This window comes from Ipomoea triloba, chromosome 7 (genome assembly GCF_003576645.1).
Source record: "Ipomoea triloba cultivar NCNSP0323 chromosome 7, ASM357664v1".
In the NCBI taxonomy this organism is placed as follows: Eukaryota; Viridiplantae; Streptophyta; class Magnoliopsida; order Solanales; family Convolvulaceae; genus Ipomoea; species Ipomoea triloba.
In genome coordinates this window covers 6,670,576-6,685,866 of record NC_044922.1, presented here as the reverse complement: position 1 = coordinate 6,685,866, position 15,291 = coordinate 6,670,576, and the positions used below count along the sequence as shown (strand labels likewise).

Genomic DNA, 15,291 nt, shown 5'->3' with positions numbered 1-15,291 from the left:
CATATCTTGTGGTCCAAAGAGTAGCTTAAAAGAAATTCAGTTGTGTTAGTAAAATATATATCTTCCATAAGCTAAATGGCTATAGAGAACATGTCATAAATAAACGTCTATCCTTGATTTCCCAATAAATCCGCATTAAATTTGTGCAATTTTTTTAATGCCTACACATTTCTAAATTTTTGAAGGCATAATCTTATCCATTGCTCTTGACTTCCCATACAAAGAGTCTACAAACAAATAGAAAACACATAAGAAATGTAAGCAATGATTTAGCCATAGCCTTCACAAGGACTTTCTTGGTATATTGATCATGAGAAAACATGATCATTTAGTTTTGAATTCATTGTGAAACCTAGAATTTAATATAACTAAAGTTTTGAATTCATTGTGAAACCTAGAATTTAATATAACTAAAAAGATAAAGAAGGCAAAAATTATAAATTTGTGAGTGTTTAAAAACATAAAGAAGGCAAAAATTATAAATTTGTGAGTGTTTAAAAACAAAACACACACACCCACACAAAATAAGAATATTTTTTTCCAAAAAAGAAAAAAAAAAACTTCATGATTTGGAAGGTTGTATTTTGGATTTTTTGTATTACAATATGATTTTGTTCGCTAGAGAAAGGGCTTGAACCTTTGACCTTGTGGTTAACAGCCACACGCTTTAACCAACTGAGCTACTCCAACAATCAGTCATTTTTTATATATTTATCTTTGATTTAATATAACCAAAAGAAAATGAAGACAAAAATTTTAATTTGTCGGTGTTAAAAAACAAAACACACACACACATACACACAATAAATAAAATTTGGTATGTTTTATACAAAATAACAAATTAATGATTTGGAAGGTTATACACACACATTGCAGAAGTAAGTACTCCGTATATTTTAAACAAAATAACAACTTAATGATTTGGCAGGTTGTACACACACAATGTATAAATAGGTATATTTTATACAAAATAACAACTTAATGATTTGGCAGGTTGTACACACACAATGTATAAATAGGTATATTTTATACAAAATAACAACTTAATTATTTATAAAATACTACTAACACACATATCTTGTGGTCCAAAGAGTAGCTTAACAGAAATTTAGTTGTGTTAGTAAATCACATATCTTCCATCAGCTAAACGGCTATAGAGAACATGGCATAAATAAATGTCTATCCTTGATTTCCCAATAAATCTGCATTAAATTTGTGAAATTTTTTTAATGCCTACACATTTCTAAATTTTTGAAGCCATAATCTTATCCATTGCTCTTGAATTCCCATACAAAGAGTCTACAAACAAATAGAAAACACATAAGAAATGTAAGCAATGATTTAGCCATATCCTTAACAAGGATTTTTTTAGTATATTGATCATGAGAAAAACTGATCATTCAGCTTTGAATTCATTGTGAAACCTAGGATTTAATATAACCAAAAAGAAAAAGAAGGAAAAAATTATAAATTTGTGAGTGTTTAAAAACAAAACACAGACACCCACACAAAATAAGTATATTTTTTTCCAAAAAAGAAAAAAAACAACTTCATGATTTGGAAGGTTGTATTTTAGATTTTTTGTATTACAATATGATTTTGTTTGCTAGAGAAAACGCTTGAACCTTTGACCTTGTGGTTAACAGCCACACGCTCTAACCAACTGAGCTACTCCAGCAATCGATCATTGTTTATATATTTATCTTTGATTTAATATAACCAAAAGAAAATGAAGACAAAAATATTAATTTGTCGGTGTAAAAAAACAAAACACACACACACATACACACAATAAATAAATTTTGGTATGTTTTATACAAAATAACAACTTAATGATTTGGAAGGTTATACGCACACATTGCAGAAGTAAGTACTCTGTATATTTTAAACAAAATAACAACTTAATGATTTGGCAGGTTGTACACACACAATGTATAAATAGGTATATTTTATACAAAATAACAACTTAATGATTTATAAAATTCTACTAACACACATATCTTGTGGTCCTAAGAGTAGCTTAAAAGAAATTTAGTTGTGTTAGTAGAATACATATCTTCCATCAGCTAAACGGCTATAGAGAACATGCCATAAATAAACGTCTATCCTTGATTTCCCAATAAATCCGCATTAAATTTGTGAAATTTTTTTAATGCCTACACATTTCTAAATTTTGGAAGGCATAATCTTATCATTGCCATTCAATTCCCATACAAAGAGTCTACAAACAAATAGAAAACACATAAGAAATGTAAGCAATGATTTAGCCATAGCCTTCACAAGGACTTTCTTAATATATTGATCATGAGAAAAACTGATCATTCATCTTTGAATTCATTCTGAAACCTAGGATTTAATATACCCAAAAAAGAAAAAAAAAAGGCAAAAATTATAAATTTGTGAGTGTTTAAAAAAAAAACACACACACCCACACAAAATAAGAATATTTTTTTCCAAAAAAGAAAAAAAACAACTTCATGATTTGGAAGGTTGTATTTTAGATTATTTGTATTACAATATGATTTTGTTCGCTAGAGAAAGGGCTTGAACCTTTGACCTTGTGGTTAACAGCCACACGCTCTAACCAACTGAGCTACTCCAGCAATCAATTATTTTTTATATATTTATCTTCGATTTAATATAACCAAAAGAAAATGAAGACAAAAATTTTAATTTGTCGGTGTAAAAAAACAAAACACACACACACATACACACAATAAATAAATTTTGGTATGTTTTATACAAAATAACAACTTAATGATTTGGAAGGTTATACGCACACATTGCAGAAGTAAGTACTCCGTATATTTTAAACAAAATAACAACTTAATGATTTGGCAGGTTGTACACACACAACGTATAAATAGGTATATTTTATACAAAATAACAACTTAATGATTTATAAAATACTACTAACACACATATCTTGTGGTCCTAAGAGTAGCTTAAAAGAAATTCAGTTGTGTTAGTACAATACATATCTTCCATCAGCTAAACGGCTATAGAGAACATGTCATAAATAAACATCTATCCTTGATTTCCCAATAAATCCGCATTAAATTTGTGCAATTTTTTTTAATGCCTACACATTTCTAAATTTTTGAAGGCATAATCTTATTCATTGCCATTGAATTCCCATACAAAGAGTCTACAAACAAATAGAAAACACATAAGAAATGTAAGCAATGATTTAGCCATAGCCTTCACAAGGACTTTCTTAATATATTGATCATGAGAAAAACTGATCATTCATCTTTGAATTCATTCTGAAACCTAGGATTTAATATACCCAAAAAAGAAAAAAAAAAGGCAAAAATTATAAATTTGTGAGTGTTTAAAAAAAACACACACACACCCACACAAAATAAGAATATTTTTTTCCAAAAAAGAAAAAAAAACAACTTCATAATTTGGAAGGTTGTATTTTAGATTTTTTGTATTACAATATGATTTTGTTCGTTAGAGAAATGGCGAATTGAACCTCTGACCTTGTGGTTAACAGCCACACGCTCTAACCAACTGAGCTACTACAGCAATCGATCATTTTTTATATATTTATCTTCGATTTAATATAACCAAAAGAAAATGAAGACTAAAATTTTAATTTGTCGGTGTAAAAAAACAAAACACACACACATATACACAATAAATAAATTTTGGTATGTTTTATACAAAATAACAAATTAATGATTTGGAAGGTTATACACACACATTTCAGAAGTAAGTACTCCGTATATTTTAAACAAAATAACAACTTAATGATTTGGCAGGTTGTACACACACAACGTATAAATAGGTATATTTTATACAAAATAACAACTTAATGATTTATAAAATACTACTAACACACATATCTTGTGGTCCTAAAAGTAGCTTAAAAGAAATTCAGTTGTGTTAGTACAATACATATCTTCCATCAGCTAAACGGCTATAGAGAACATGTCATAAATAAACATCTATCCTTGATTTCCCAATAAATCCGCATTAAATTTGTGCAATTTTTTTTAATGCCTACACATTTCTAAATTTTTGAAGGCATAATCTTATCCATTGCCATTGAATTCCCATACAAAGAGTCTACAAACAAATAGAAAACACATAAGAAATGTAAGCAATGATTTAGCCATAGCCTTCACAAGGACTTTCTTAGTATATTGATCATGAGAAAAACTGATCATTCAGCTTTGAATTCATTGTGAAACCTAGGATTTAATATACCCAAAAAGAAAAAGAAGGCAAAAATTATAAATTTGTGAGTGTTTAAAAAAAACACACACACACCCACACAAAATAAGAATATTTTTTTCCAAAAAAGAAAAAAAACAACTTCATGATTTGGAAGGTTGTATTTTAGATTATTTGTATTACAATATGATTTTGTTCGCTAGAGAAAGGGCTAGAACCTTTGACCTTGTGGTTAACAGCCACACGCTCTAACCAAATGAGCTACTCCAGCAATCAATTATTTTTTATATATTTATCTTCGATTTAATATAACTAAAAGAAAATGAAGACAAAAATTTTAATTTGTCGGTGTAAAAAAACAAAACACACACACACATACACACAATAAATAAATTTTGGTATGTTTTATACAAAATAACAACTTAATGATTTGGAAGGTTATACGCACACATTGCAGAAGTAAGTACTCCGTATATTTTAAACAAAATAACAACTTAATGATTTGGCAGGTTGTACACACACAATGTATAAATAGGTATATTTTATACAAAATAACAACTTAATGATTTATAAAATACTACTAACACCCATATCTTGTGGTCCAAAGAGTAGCTTAAAAGAAATTCAGTTGTGTTAGAAGAATACATATCTTCCATCAGCTAAACGGCTATAGAGAACATGTCATAAATAATCGTCTATCCATGATTTCCCAATAAATCCGCATTAAATTTGTGAAATTTTTTTAATGCCTACACATTTCTAAATTTTTGAAGGCATAATCTTACCCATTGCCATTGAATTCCCATACAAAGAGTCTACAAACAAATAGAAAACACATAAGAAATGTAAGCAATGATTTAGCCATAGCCTTCACAAGGACTTTCTTAGTATATTGATCATGATAAAAACTGATCATTCAGCTTTGAATTCATTGTGAAACCTAGGATTTAATATAACTAAAAAGAAAAAGAAGGCAAAAATTATAATTTGTGAGTGTTTAAAAAAAAAAACACACACACCCACACAAAATAAGTATATTTTTTTCCAAAAAAGAAAAAAACAACTTCATGATTTGGAAGGTTGTATTTTAGATTTTTTGTATTACAATATGATTTTGTTTGCTAGAGAAAGGGCTTGAACCTTTGACCTTGTGGTTAACAGCCACACGCTCAAACCAACTGAGCTACTCCAGTAATCGATCATTTTTTATATATTTATCTTCGATTTAATATAACCAAAAGAAAATAAAGACAAAAATTTTAATTTGTCGGTGTTAAAAAACAAAACACACACACATACACACAATAAATAAATTTTGGTATGTTTTATACAAAATAACAAATTAATGATTTGGAAAGTTATACACACACATTGCAGAACTAAGTACTCCGTATATTTTAAACAAAATAACAACTTAATGATTTGGCAGGTTGTACACACACAATGTATAAATAGGTATATTTTATACAAAATAACAACTTAATAATTTATAAAATACTACTAACACCCATATCTTGTGGTCCAAAGAGTAGCTTAAAAGAAATTCAGTTGTGTTAGTAAAATATATATCTTCCATAAGCTAAATGGCTATAGAGAACATGTCATAAATAAACGTCTATCCTTGATTTCCCAATAAATCCGCATTAAATTTGTGCAATTTTTTTAATGCCTACACATTTCTAAATTTTTGAAGGCATAATCTTATCCATTGCTCTTGACTTCCCATACAAAGAGTCTACAAACAAATAGAAAACACATAAGAAATGTAAGCAATGATTTAGCCATAGCCTTCACAAGGACTTTCTTAGTATATTGATCATGAGAAAACATGATCATTCAGTTTTGAATTCATTGTGAAACCTAGAATTTAATATAACTAAAAAGATAAAGAAGGCAAAAATTATAAATTTGTGAGTGTTTAAAAACAAAACACACACACCCACACAAAATAAGAATATTTTTTTCCAAAAAAGAAAAAAAAACTTCATGATTTGGAAGGTTGTATTTTGGATTTTTTGTATTACAATATGATTTTGTTCGCTAGAGAAAGGGCTTGAACCTTTGACCTTGTGGTTAACAGCCACACGCTCTAACCAACTGAGCTACTCCAGCAATCGATCATTGTTTATATATTTATCTTTGATTTAATATAACCAAAAGAAAATGAAGACAAAAATATTAATTTGTCGGTGTAAAAAAACAAAACACACACACCCACACAAAATAAGAATATTTTTTTCCAAAAAAGAAAAAAAAACTTCATGATTTGGAAGGTTGTATTTTGGATTTTTTGTATTACAATATGATTTTGTTCGCTAGAGAAAGGGCTTGAACCTTTGACCTTGTGGTTAACAGCCACACGCTCTAACCAACTGAGCTACTCCAGCAATCGATCATTGTTTATATATTTATCTTTGATTTAATATAACCAAAAGAAAATGAAGACAAAAATATTAATTTGTCGGTGTAAAAAAACAAAACACACACACACATACACACAATAAATAAATTTTGGTATGTTTTAAACAAAATAACAACTTAATGATTTGGAAGGTTATACGCACACATTGCAGAAGTAAGTACTCCGTATATTTTAAACAAAATAACAACTTAATGATTTGGCAGGTTGTACACACACAATGTATAAATAGGTATATTTTATACAAAATAACAACTTAATGATTTATAAAATTCTACTAACACACATATCTTGTGGTCCTAAGAGTAGCTTAAAAGAAATTTAGTTGTGTTAGTAGAATACATATCTTCCATCAGCTAAACGGCTATAGAGAACATGCCATAAATAAACGTCTATCCTTGATTTCCCAATAAATCCGCATTAAATTTGTGAAATTTTTTTAGTGCCTACACATTTCTAAATTTTTGAAGGCATAATCTTATCATTGCCATTCAATTCCCATACAAAGAGTCTACAAACAAATAGAAAACACATAAGAAATGTAAGCAATGATTTAGCCATAGCCTTCACAAGGACTTTCTTAATATATTGATCATGAGAAAAACTGATCATTCAGCTTTGAATTCATTGTGAAACCTAGGATTTAATATACCCAAAAAGAAAAAAAAGGCAAAAATTATAAATTTGTGAGTGTTTAAAAAAAACACACACACACCCACACAAAATAAGAATATTTTTTTCCAAAAAAGAAAAAAAACAACTTCATAATTTGGAAGGTTGTATTTTAGATTTTTTGTATTACAATATGATTTTGTTCGTTAGAGAAATGGCGAATTGAACCTTTGACCTTGTGGTTAACAGCCACACGCTCTAACCAACTGAGCTACTACAGCAATCGATCATTTTTTATATATTTATCTTCGATTTAATATAACCAAAAGAAAATGAAGACTAAAATTTTAATTTGTCGGTGTAAAAAAACAAAACACACACACATATACACAATAAATAAATTTTGGTATGTTTTATACAAAATAACAAATTAATGATTTGGAAGGTTATACACACACATTTCAGAAGTAAGTACTCCGTATATTTTAAACAAAATAATAACTTAATGATTTGGCAGGTTGTACACACACAACGTATAAATAGGTATATTTTATACAAAATAACAACTTAATGATTTATAAAATACTACTAACACACATATCTTGTGGTCCTAAGAGTAGCTTAACAGAAATTTAGTTGTGTTAGTAAATCACATATCTTTCATCAGCTAAACGGCTATAGGGAACATGTAATAAATAAACGTCTATCCTTGATTTCCCAATAAATCCGCATTAAATTTGTGAAATTTTTTTAATGCCTACACATTTCTAAATTTTTGAAGGCGTAATCTTATCCATTGCCATTGAATTCCAGTACAAACAGTCTACAAACAAATAGAAAACATATAAGAAATGTAAGCAATGATTTAGCCATAGCCTTCACAAGGACTTTCTTAGTATATTGATCATGAGAAAAACTGATCATTCAGCTTTGAATTCATTGTGAAACCTAGGATTTAATATAACCAAAAAGAAAAAGAGGGCAAAAATTATAAATTTGTGAGTGTTTAAAAACAAAACACACACACCCACACAAAATAAGTATATTTTTTTCAAAAAAAAAAATAAACAACTTCATGATTTCGAGGGTTGTATTTTAGATTTTTTGTATTACAATATGATTTTGTTCGCTAGAGAAATGGCGAATTGAACCTTTGACCTTGTGGTTAACAGCCACACGCTCTAACCAACTGAGCTACTCCAGCAATCGATTATTTTTTATATATTTATCTTCGATTTAATATAACCAAAAGAAAATGAAGACAAAAATTTTAATTTGTCGGTGTAAAAAAACAAAACACACACACCCACACAAAATAAGTATATTTTTTTCAAAAAAAAAAATAAACAACTTCATGATTTCGAGGGTTGTATTTTAGATTTTTTGTATTACAATATGATTTTGTTCGCTAGAGAAATGGCGAATTGAACCTTTGACCTTGTGGTTAACAGCCACACGCTCTAACCAACTGAGCTACTCCAGCAATCGATTATTTTTTATATATTTATCTTCGATTTAATATAACCAAAAGAAAATGAAGACAAAAATTTTAATTTGTCGGTGTAAAAAAACAAAACACACACACACACATACACACAATAAATAAATTTTGGTATGTTTTATACAAAATAACAACTTAATGATTTTAAAGGTTATACACACACAATGTAGAAGTAAGTACTCCGTATATTTTAAACAAAATAACAACTTAATGATTTGACAGGTTGTACACACACAATGTATAAATTGGTTTATTTTATAAAAAATAACAACTTAATAATTTATAAAATACTACTAACACACCTATCTTGTGGTCCTAAGAGTAGCTTAAAACAAATTCAGTTGTGTTAGTAAAATACATATCTTTCATCAGCTAAACGGCTATAGAGAACATGTCATAAATAAACGTCTATCCTTGACTTCCCAATAAATTCGCATTAAATTTGTGCAATTTTTTTAATGCCTACACATTTCTAAACTTTTGAAGGCATAATCTTATCCATTGCCATTGAATTCCAGTACAAAGAGTCTACAAACAAATAGAAAACACATAAGATATGTAAGCAATGATTTAGCCATAGCTTTCACAAGGACTTTCTAATTATATTGATCCTGAGAAAAATTGATCATTCAGCTTTGAATTCATTGTGAAACGTAGGATTTAATATAACTAAAAAGAAAAAGAAGGCAAAAATTATAAATTTGTGAGTGTTTAAAAAGAAACACACACACCCACACAAAATATGTATATTTTTTTCCAAAAAAGAAAATAAACAACTTCATGATTTTTTTCGCTAGAAAAAACGGCTTGAACCTTTGACCTTGTGGTTAACAGCCGCACGCTCTAACCAACTGAGCTACTCCAGCTATCGATTTTTTTTATATATATTTATCTTTGATTTAATATAACCAAAAGAAAATGAAGACAAAAATTTTAATTTGTCGGTGTTAAAAAACAAAACACACAAACATACACACAATAAATAAATTTTGGTATGTTTTATACAAAATAACAACTTAATGATTTGGAAGGTTGTATTTTAGATTTTTTGTATAACATGATAATTTTATTCGCAAGAGAAAGCGCTTAAACCTTTCACCTTGTGGTAACCACCACACGCTCTAACCAACTGAGCTACTCCGGAAATCAATCATTTTTTATATATTTATGTTTGATTTAATATAACCAAAAGAAAATTTTTATATATTTATGTTTGATTTAATATAACCAAAAGAAAATGAAGACAAAAATTGTAAATTTGTCAGTGTAAAAAAAAAAAAAAAAAAAAAAAAAACTAAACACACACACATACACACAATGCATAAATTTTGGTATGTTTTATAATAAATAACAACTTAACGATTTGGAAGGTTATACAACCACAATGCATAAGTAGGTACTCCGTATATTTTAAACTAAATGATAACTTAATGATTTGGCAGGTTGTACACACACAATGTATAAATGGGTATATTTTATACAAAATAACAACTTAATGATTTATAAAATACTACTAACACACATATCTTGTGGTCCTAAGAGTAGCTTAAAAGAAATTCAGTTGTGTTTGTAAAATACATATCTTTCATCAGCTAAACAGCTATAGAGAACATTTCATAAATAAACGTCTATCCTTGCTTTTCCATTAAATCTGCATTAAATTTGTGACATTATTTTAATGCCTACACTTCTTCTAAACTTTTGAAGGCATAATCTTATCCATTGCCATTGAATTCCAGTACAAAGAGTCTACAAACAAATAGAAAACACATAAGATATGTAAGCAATGATTTAGCCAGAGCTTTCACAAGGACTTTCTTAGTATATTGATCTTGAGAAAAATTGATCATTCAGCTTTGAATTCATTGTGAAACATAGGATTTAATATAACTAAAAAGAAAAAGAAGGCAAAAATTATAAATTTGTGAGTGTTTAAAAAGAAACACACACACCCACACAAAATAAGTATATTTTTTTCCAAAAAAGAAAATAAACAACTTCATGATTTGGAAAGTTATATTTTAGATTTTTTGTATTACAATATGATTTTGTTCGCTAGAGAAAGGGCTTAAACCTTTGACCTTGTGGTTAACAGCCACACGCTCTAACCAACTGAGCTACTCCAACAATCAATTATTTTTTATATATTTATCTTTGATTTAATATAACCAAAAGAAAATGAAGACAAAAATTTTAATTTGTCGGTGTTAAAAAACAAAACACACACACATACACACAATAAATAAATTTTGGTATGTTTTATACAAAATAACAACTTAATGATTTGGAGGTTATAAACACATAATCCATAAATAGGTATATTTTAAACAAAATAACAACTTAATGATTTGGCATGTTGTACACACACAATGTATAAATAGGTATATTTTATACAAAATAACAACTTAATAATTTATAAAATACTACTAACGAACATATCTTGTTGTTTTAAGAGTAGTTTAAAAGAAATTCAGTTGTATTAGTAAAATACATATCTTCCATCAGCTAAACGGCTATAGATTACATGTCATAAATAAATGTTTGTCCTTGCTTTCCCAATAAATCTGCATTAAATTTGTGTATTTTTTAATGCCTACACATCTTCTAAATTTTTGAAGGCATAATCTTATCCATTGCCATTGAATTCCAGTACAAAGAGTTTACAAACAAATAGAAAACACATAAGAAATGTATGCAATGATTTAGCCATAACTTTAACAAGGACTTTCTTAGTATATTGATCATGAGAAAAACTAATCATTCAGCTTTGAATTTATTGTGAAACCTAGGATTTAATATAACCAAAAAGAAAAAAAAAAGGCAAAAATTATAAACTTGTGAGTGTTTAAAAAAAAAAAACACACACACCCACACAAAATAAGTATATTTTTTTTCCAAAAAAGAAAAAAAACAACTTCATGATTTCGAAGGTTGTATTTTAGATTTTTTGTATTACAATATGATTTTGTTCGCTAGAGTAAGGGCTTGAACCTTTGACCTTGTGGTTAACAGCCACACGCTCTAACCAACTGAGCTACTCCAGCAATCAATCATTTTTTATATATTTATCTTCGATTTAATATAACCAAAAGAAAATGAAGACAAAATTTTTAATTTGTCGGTGTAAAAAAACAAAACACACACACACATACACACAATAAATAAATTTTGGTATGTTTTATACAAAATAACAACTTAATGATTCGGAAGGTTATACACACACATTGCAGAAGTAAGTACTCCGTATATTTGAAACAAAATAACAACTTAATGATTTGGCAGGTTGTACACACACAATGTATAAATAGGTATATTTTATACAAAATAACAACTTAATAATTTATAAAATACTACTAACACACATATCTTGTGGTCCTAAGGGTAGCTTAAAAGAAATTCAGTTGTGTTAGTAAAATACATATCTTTCATCAGCTAAATGGCTATAGAGAACATGTCATAAATAAACGTCTATCCTTGACTTCCCAATAAATCCGCATTAAATTTGCGCAATTTTTTTTAATGCCTACACATCTTCTAAATTTTTGAAGGCATAATCTTATCCATTGCCATTGAATTCCAGTACAAAGAGTCTACAAACAAATAGAAAACACATAAGAAATGTAAGCAATGATTTAGTCATAGCTTTCACAAGGACTTTCTTAGTATATTGATAATGAGAAAAATTGATCATTCAGCTTTGAATTCATTGTGAAACCTAAGATTTAATATAACCAAAAAGAAAAAGAAGGCAAAAATTATAAATTTGTGAGTGTTTAAAAAAAACACACACAGCCACACAAAATAAGTATATATTTTTCCCAAAAAGAAAAAAAAACAACTTCGTGATTTTTTTCCCTAGAGAAAGGGCTTGAACCCTTTGACCTTGTAGTTAACAGCCACACGCTCTAACCAACTGAGCTACTCCAGCTACCGATTATTTTTTATATATTTATCTTCAATTTAATATAACCAAAAGAAAATGAAGACAAAAATTTTAATTTGTCGGTGTTAAAAAACAAAACACACAAACATACACACAATAAATAAATTTTGGTATGTTTTATACAAAATAACAACTTAATGATTTGGAAGGTTGTATTTTAGATTTTTTGTATAACATGATAATTTTATTCGCTAGAGAAAGGCGCCTAAACCTTTCACCTTGTGGTAACCGCCACAAGCTCTAACCAACTGAGCTACTCCAGAAATCAATCATTTTTATATATTTATGTTTGATTTAATATAACCAAAAGAAAATGAAGACAAAAATTGTAAATTTGTCAGTGTAAAAAAAAAAAAAAAAAAAAAAAAAAAANAAAAAAAAAAAAAAAAAAAAAAAAAAACTAAACACACACACATACACACAATGCATAAATTTTGGTATGTTTTATACAAAATAACAACTTAACGATTTGGAAGGTTATACAACCACAATGCATAAGTAGGTACTCCGTATATTTTAAACTAAATGTTAACTTAATGATTTGGCAGGTTGTACACACACAACGCATAAATAGGTATATTTTATACAAAATAACAACGTAATGATTTATAAAATACTACTAACACAAATATCTTGTCGTCCTAAGAGTAGCTTAAAAGAAATTAAATTGTGTTAGTAAAATACATATCTTTCATCAGCTAAACGGCCAGAGAGGACATGTCATAAATAAGGGTCTATTCTTGCTTTCCCAATAAATCCACATTAAATTTGTACAATTTTTTAATGTTTACACCACTTCTAAATTTTGGAAGGCATAATATTTTCCATTAGCATTGATTTCCAACACAGAGTCTACAAACAAATAAAAAACACATAAGAAATGTAAGGATATTATTATATTGTTCGCTAGAGAAATGGCTTAAACCTTTGGACTTTTGGTTAACAGCCACACACTCTAACCAACTGAGCTACTCCAGCAATCGATCATTTTTTATATATTTATCATCGATTTAATATAATCAAAAGAAAATGAAGACAAAAATTGTAAATTTGTGAGTGTAAAAAAAACTCACACACACACAAAATAATTATATTTTATACAAAAAAAAATTTAATGGTTGGAAGGTTGTATTTTAGATTTTTGTATTGTTCGTTAGAGAAAGGGCTTAAACCTTTGACCTTGTGCTTAACTGCCACACGCTCTAACCAACTGAGCTACTCTAGCAATGGATCATTTTTTATATATTTATCTTCGATTTAATATAACCAAAAGAAAAAGAAGACAAAAATATTAAATTTCTGAGTGTAAAAGAAAAACACACACACATACACAATGCATAAATTTTTGTATGTTTTATACAAAATAACAACTTAATGATTTGGAAGGTTATACACACACAATGCATAAATAGGTACTCCGTATATTTTAAACAAAATAACAACTTAATGATTTGGCAGGTTGTACACACACAATGCATAAATAGGTATATTTTATACAAAATAACAAATTAATGATTTGGCAGGTTGTTCACACACAATGCATAAATAGGTATATTTTATACAAAATAACAACTTAGTGATTTGGAAGGTTATACACACACAATGCATAAATAGGTATATTTTATACAAAATAACAACTTAATGATTTGGAGGTTATACACATAATGCATAAATAGGTATATTTTATACAAAATAACAACTTAATGATTTGGAGGTTATATACACATAATGCATAAATAGGTATATTTTAAACAAAATAACAACTTAATGATTTGGCATGTTGTACACACACAATGTATAAATAGGTATATTTTATACAAAATAACAACTTAATGATTTATAAAATACTACTAACGAACATATCTTGTGGTTCTAAGAGTAGTTTAAAAGAAATTCATTTGTGTTAGTAAAATACATATCTTCCATCAGGTAAACGGCTATAGATTACATGTCATAAATAAACGTCTGTCCTTGCTTTCCCAATAAATCTGCATTAAATTTGTGTATTTTTTAATGCCTACACATCTTCTAAATTTTTGAAGGCCTAATCTTATCCATTGCCATTGAATTCCAGTACAAAGAGTCTACAAACAAATAGAAAACATATAAGAAATGTAAGCAATGATTTAGCCATAGCCTTCACAAGGACTTTCTTAGTATATTGATCATGAGAAAAACTGATCATTCAGCTTTGAATTCATTGTGAAACCTAGGATTTAATATAACCAAAAAGAAAAAGAGGGCAAAAATTATAAATTTGTGAGTGTTTTGATTTGGAAGGTTGTATTTTAGATTTTTTGTACTACAATATGATTTTGTTCGCTAGAGTAAGGGCTTGAAACCTTTGACCTTGTGGTTAAAGGCCACACGCTCTAACCAACTGAGCTACCCCAACAATCGGACAGTTTTTATATATTTATCTTCGATTTAATATAACCAAAATAAACTGAAGACAACAATTTTAATTTGTCAGTGTAAAAAAAACAAAACCCACACACATACACACAATGCATAAGTTTTGGTATGTTTTATACAAAATAAAAAGTTAATGATTTGGAAGGTTATACACACAAAATGCAGAAGTAAGTACTCCGTATATTTTAAACAAAATAACAACTTAATGATTTGGCA

The 15,291-nt window shown here is 28.0% G+C and overlaps 4 non-coding genes across 4 annotated transcripts; all 4 read right to left on the bottom strand.

The window, feature by feature from the left end:
- Positions 1-2,529: 2,529 nt before the first annotated feature.
- TRNAN-GUU lies at positions 2,530-2,603 on the bottom strand. The gene has a single exon. It is a non-coding gene; the product is annotated as a tRNA-Asn (tRNA).
- Positions 2,604-6,223: 3,620 nt separating this feature from the next.
- On the bottom strand, positions 6,224-6,297 carry TRNAN-GUU. Its single transcript has one exon. It is a non-coding gene; the product is annotated as a tRNA-Asn (tRNA).
- A 201-nt stretch (positions 6,298-6,498) lies between these two features.
- TRNAN-GUU lies at positions 6,499-6,572 on the bottom strand. The gene has a single exon. It is a non-coding gene; the product is annotated as a tRNA-Asn (tRNA).
- A 5,115-nt stretch (positions 6,573-11,687) lies between these two features.
- On the bottom strand, positions 11,688-11,761 carry TRNAN-GUU. The gene has a single exon. It is a non-coding gene; the product is annotated as a tRNA-Asn (tRNA).
- Positions 11,762-15,291: the final 3,530 nt, after the last annotated feature.